Here is a 6,000-nt window from a genome sequence, read left to right on the forward strand (position 1 = left end):
AAAATACATTTCCTGGTATAAATAACATCATTTCAAAAAACTATTAAACATAAAGTTTCTCAACAATGATGAAGAAGTTCAGTACAAAAATTTTTGCACAATCTATAAAACGAAGCGCTTTTTCATTGATTAAAAATTTAATCAGTTTCGTTAATTAATGAAATTTTGAAAATATCTTTTCGCAATACAAAAAATGTTGGTTAAGATGAGGAAGGAAAAGTTGGCAGAAATAAGAGCAAAAATTTCTCTTTTAAATAATTTTTTTTCTAGTTTCAAGTTCTGCTCTTTGAAGTTTTGCTCTGGAATTATGTTTGAATGTAGAAAAATATTTAAATAAATAATGTAGTTTAATTCTTATAAAGCAGCAGGTATAGGAGCAAAATAAATTAATTGTAACATGCAATAAATTTAATGAAGAGACACTGCGATGTATTTGCGAGGGTTTAACGCGGAAGGTAAATTTTGTTGATTGTAAAAGAATGAGAGAATGGGTCAAGAACTCATGGAGAGAAGCTGTTCATTGAGATAATTGAATAGATTCTTCTCCTTAAGATAACTATTTCAGTCTTTGTGGATGACAAAATATAGCGAAGAAGACCAAAGAATTCCTGGATTGGATGTGTTGAAAAGAACGCTAAAGTCCTTAATATCCCGAATTGGCAAAAGGTTTTGAAAAATAGAGCTGTCTTTAGACATTTCCTGAGCGCGACAATGGACCCTCGTGCGCTTCAGCCATGGAAGTAAGTTAGTAAGTAAGATTCTTCTCAAAGTTTATATGAAAAGACTCAAATCGACTCAACTCAATACTAGAGCGGCCATCTGCTGTATTTGGCCGAGACGCTCTTATATCCTATTTTACCTTGCAGTTGTGTTCCGTCAAAGCCTCAAAATGTTCCGATTTATTTAAAATATTTTGCGAAAATCCTCTGACCACCCTACTCAATACAAAATACGAGTTCCTTTCGAGCTCAGAAAAATGGGAATCAATTTCAGGCTCTGCTATGATTTTTTTCCGAATTCTTGAATATAAGATGGATATTGATCTACGTTTAGTCAAAAAAATACTTGATAATTCCAAGTAGTTTCCAATTTCAATCGAAATTTCCATCCCAATCTCAATTCCACTTAAAAAAATCTCCATCAAAAAGCTAGAAATCTCCAAAAGAATTCTAAGAATTTGTAGAAAATTAAAACGTGCAAATTATTTCCACGTGCTTATTTTTATATCCAAGCACTAAGACTCCAGGAGGTCTCACACAACATGTAATTAAATTGTTAAAAACGTACGCACTTTTATTAAACGTGCTGCTTCACATTTGTTAACTAATCAAATCGTAAAGTCGACCAATTAAAACTTAAATTCTTTTTTTCGAAATCTCAAACATAAAATTGTTGGATATTTTATGTTGCTGCTGCTCAAATTACCCTCAAAACGTAATGAAAAACTTTATCTGAACATTTTTTCGACACAGTTTTTCATTTTTTAATGAAATTGAATATTTCAGTAGTAACATAAGTAGATAAAGCATTCATGATGATGCTCATACCGACGATGGCAATGAAAAAACATAAAAAAACATGTGAGAATTCCTCATTATTATGAAAATTAAAAATAAATACCGCAAGCAAGTTGCAAACTGAAATGAATTACGATTTCAATGTGGAATTAAAAGGCACAGAGATGAGATAAGAGGTAAAAGAGAAGAATCATGTTTAAAATTCACTAGAGAAATGGAAAATTTCGAGTATAAAGTAAATTTAAATGGAAGTACAAAATACATTTTCATTTATTTATTCTACTTCCCTTCCAGTCTCGATTGCGGTTTTTTAACATTTTTTATTATCAGCCACAAAAATTTTTTAAAATTTTCATTTTCAATATTTTATTCAGAGTGTGGCTTTCTCAAAAATGACCGTTAATTTTTTTCAATTTTCAAAATTTTGTGGTTAAAATTTAAATTTTTTTGACCGTTACTTTTACATTTCTTTGTAACGTAAATTTTTATTTCAAAATAATTTGAGTTCGAAATTTTCGATTTTTTCGACAATCTAATGTCGAAAAATTCGAATTTGAGACGGCCACACTCTGATTTTATTAAATAGAACAGACTCAGTCTGTATGGAGCAGAATTGTGGGACTCATTGTTTCCAATCGGAGTCAATTGTGCAATCCATAATGTAATTGTGCAAATCACTGCGTGGTTTATTGAATCAAGGTAATAATTTCTAGACAAAAGTAGTAGTTATGAATGAAATCATAACAATTCATAACATCGACCATTGTTTGAATTTTATTTGCATTCTATGATGAGATCATAGGCAAATCATAGGTTGGGATGTATGTATAGTCATGGTTTTGATACTCATGATTCAAATTGAATTTTATGCATTATTAGATGAATTTTTTGGAGTGATATTGTGAATGGAATGAGATGAGGGTGGATTGGCTAATTATAAAGTGAGATAAGAGCATAAAATTAGGTAATGATGGCTAAGGGGTTCATTCACGGTACGCAACAAGTGAACAGTACCCAAGGGAAACATTGGATTATAGAACGGGTCAGCAACATGTATACAAATGACGAATATGGTCAAAACCACTAAAAAAGCCTTTATATATATTCAGATCAATGAGATTCAGAGCAACGCTTGAGCGTTTCACGGTCATTGATTGTTTAATGAAAGAGGCTACACCAGGTCACTGTACTTAGTAGATTTATATGTTAAAGTGATATTGGAATCATTCTTTTGATGACATTACTGTCTGTAGCCTGTAAATTAAAGCAGTAACCCTAACAATTAGTGTATTCACCTAAATGAATTCACACATAAGTAATCTTAATCAATTTTAGTAAGGATGTTTAATTTTTTGAGCATATTCAATAGAGATGGAGCATCTCGTCTCTTCGAGTGATTTGAAAAATGACAAACGAATAATTCCTCCTGCCGAGAATCGAACTCATGATCCCAATGGTCTCATGAACTCAAGAGACACTTAATAAAGGCTTACATTAAGAATTTGTACAAGCTTTGTCATGTGGTCAGTAACAGAGTCAGATGGAAGGGTATTTGTAAAATCCTAGATTCCAGGTCGGAGCATGGTTCCAGTAAGTAAGTAAGAAGTACATTAAGAACTATATTTAGAATTACTAAGAATTAGGAAGATTAAGAACTGCTTAGAGTTTAATTCAAATTTTGAAATTTTGTAGAATTTCAACCCAAAGACCATACGACATGAAATATTCGGAAAGTAGTAACCTTAAGCTTGGTTGACTCTGGCTACTAGTCAGATTAAAAAAAAATATCCGCCTACACCAGAGTCACGTCAGCCTGCAGATACTCTTTTTTGACTTTCTCACTTCATGTCCCTTCCGAGCAATCGTCACTAAATTTTAGTAAACATCAAAGCTTTTAAGAATCAAATTGCTCAATTCACAAACAAACAATTTCATTTTCAATTTTTTCGATACACAAAAACTTTTAAATTGTCCAAACATGTTTACATTAATTCGACCCTAATTATATTATTTGACACGAATTGTCCTTTACAACAACAAAAGCAGCATCATTTTATCATTGAAACTTAATGAGAGATGAATGTTACATTCATCAAGGGACATTAAGACTTTTATTTCAATTAAGTGAGAAATTTTCAGGGTTCGACAATTGGATTCAAGTATGCGCGGAATGTATGCAAGTGTTGGATATAATTGATGGAATTGCTTGCATCCCTAATAGGCAAAGGGATCGCTTTTTAGTACCGTGGTGGTCTTTCTAGACGGAAGCTAGCAAAGGAGTCATCAGAGGGAGGCCATGGTCCACAGTTGATCTGAATGACCAGTGATCTTTTTGTATTATGAAAGGATGTTTTTTGGCTGTTAGGGCAGTGTTGGACTACCTATGAGCCGCGGCACAAAACTCTTAAAAATTCTAAGAACTGTACGTCATGTGCGATTTCGGTCCAGGCTCTCTAACAAGATGTGCCACAAATACTACAAGGTTGCGCACCACTGTGTTAGAGTATGCAACACTTGCCAACAATTTGCGTACATACACGCATACTCACATGCAACTGTCGAACCCTCCAAAAATTCATAAAATTACCCCCAAAAAAAAATTGATCGATTTTAATTAAAATTAATTTTTCGAAACAAAAATTTGCATGAATAAACAGACGTAATTATTGACAAGTAGAGATGTCAATTATTTGGGTTTTTACTATTTGTACAAATACCCAAATACCCAAATATTAAACCCCAAATATTTGTACAAATATTTTTAAAAAAATTTTGGTCTAAAAAGTAAGCCTAAGGACAATTTCCAGAACAATTCTTTTGAAAATTGTTTTAAATAACTGCTGAGTATTTTTTTCATCATTGCGAAAGCTATTCAACGCTTAGTTTAATTAAAATAATGAGGTTAAAAAAGTCAATCTGGTAAATATTTTAATTCTTGTACCCACTGAAGATGTACCCACTTTGTACCGAAGTTGCACCTACTAAAGATGAGACAATGACAGCAGATTCTTGAATAATTTTTTTTCTTTATAAGTTTTAATTCTTCAGGAACATTTTTGTCTCGTGCAGATCAACAAAACTACCTTTTCGCAGATTTAATTATCTATTATCTGCGCACAGGAATATAATTATCTCTCTGTAGGTCGCATATTGTGTCTGCAATTTTTCCATGGAGATTTTTCGTTAAGATTTTGATAATGATAGTGCTAAATTTATGCAACTTTACTATACTTTCTTCTAAGGTACATTATATAACCAAAATATAACATATTATCAACATAAATTTTTGATATATTTGAGATTAAATTCAATTTGGCAAAAAATTGACACTAAAAATTTCAATGAAAATCAAAAATTATATGAAAAATTTCCTAAAAAGTTAAGATTTTAAGCAGACCCAAATAAATTTGGGTTTACACCCAAATATTTGGGGTACCCCAAATAGTGCGAAATACCCCAAATATTTGGGTATTTGGGTATTTGTATTGACATCTCTATTGACAAGGGTATTGCTCTTATATTTCAACTTATGGACCATGCCATGAATATTAATGTCCATTAACACAACATGCTCACTATCACTATATTCTCTTATCAGTCCATTCTATCTGGATATTTTTTGTTTTAATTCCACATGCATATGGGGTAGGATGATTAAATATTAGCTTTGTTACATCCAGTTGAACATCATCGTGGGCGTTCAGCTCATAATAATATCTTCACAATGTGATACCAATCATCTCGCATATGAAAAGCTTATAAAACTCACCAAATATGAGAATGCTGAATATTTAATATGGATGATATGGATGGATATCCCACGTGTAATGCTCACTTTTTTTTGGTAATCCACAAAAATTAATTTTCACAATTTTAATTCACTTTAAACTTCTTTTTATTTTTTTTTGAATTTTTTCTTATTTTTTAATTAAATTTTTTTTTTCTTTTTTTTTGTCAATTATTCACTTTGTTCGATTTATTTGAGGCACTCAAACACGACAAAAATGAAAAAACAACTAGACACGAACAACAAGTCGCACGTTGCAATGAATACGATCGACTATTTTGTGGTGAAGGTAATGTACATTTATTTATAGTTTTTTCCTCCTTCTTTCTCACTAAACAATTCAAACAATTTTTTTTTATTTTTCTTCTCTTATGGTGAGTTTTGAGTTTTAACTTCTTGTGCGCTCTGCATCTTTGTGCACCACGTATACACCATTCGCGGTTATGTTATGTCGTCTGCATTTGTGAGATTGTCGACGAGATTTTTTTATTAATTTATTTTTAACAGCAGTGGAGAAAAATGAAATATTATTCTTGTTTAGGTATGTTTGGAGATGGTTTTTTTCATTTTAGGAGTTTGGGGCGCAGTTTTGACATTTATTAACGTTTTTGAAACATTTTGAGAAATTCAATAGTTTATTTTAATTAACGCAAGTTATAAAGAAAAAAATCTAAGTTTTTATTAAAATTAATAATA

The 6,000-nt window shown here is 31.3% G+C and overlaps 1 protein-coding gene across 1 annotated transcript in view; it reads right to left on the minus strand.

Annotated features, from left to right (window-relative positions):
* Positions 1-5,470, minus strand: part of yellow-e (L-dopachrome tautomerase yellow-e) — a 92,972-nt gene extending 87,502 nt beyond the window's left edge. Inside the window, exon 1 of the mRNA XM_070653120.1 lies at positions 5,287-5,470. The gene's annotated coding sequence lies outside the window, so the exon portion shown is untranslated. The remainder of the gene's footprint in view (positions 1-5,286) is intronic.
* Positions 5,471-6,000: the final 530 nt, after the last annotated feature.

This window comes from Chironomus tepperi, unplaced genomic scaffold, assembly GCF_022539635.2.
Source record: "Chironomus tepperi strain 1889 unplaced genomic scaffold, CSIRO-AGI_Ctep_v1 contig_8, whole genome shotgun sequence".
NCBI classification, from domain to species: domain Eukaryota; kingdom Metazoa; phylum Arthropoda; class Insecta; order Diptera; family Chironomidae; genus Chironomus; species Chironomus tepperi.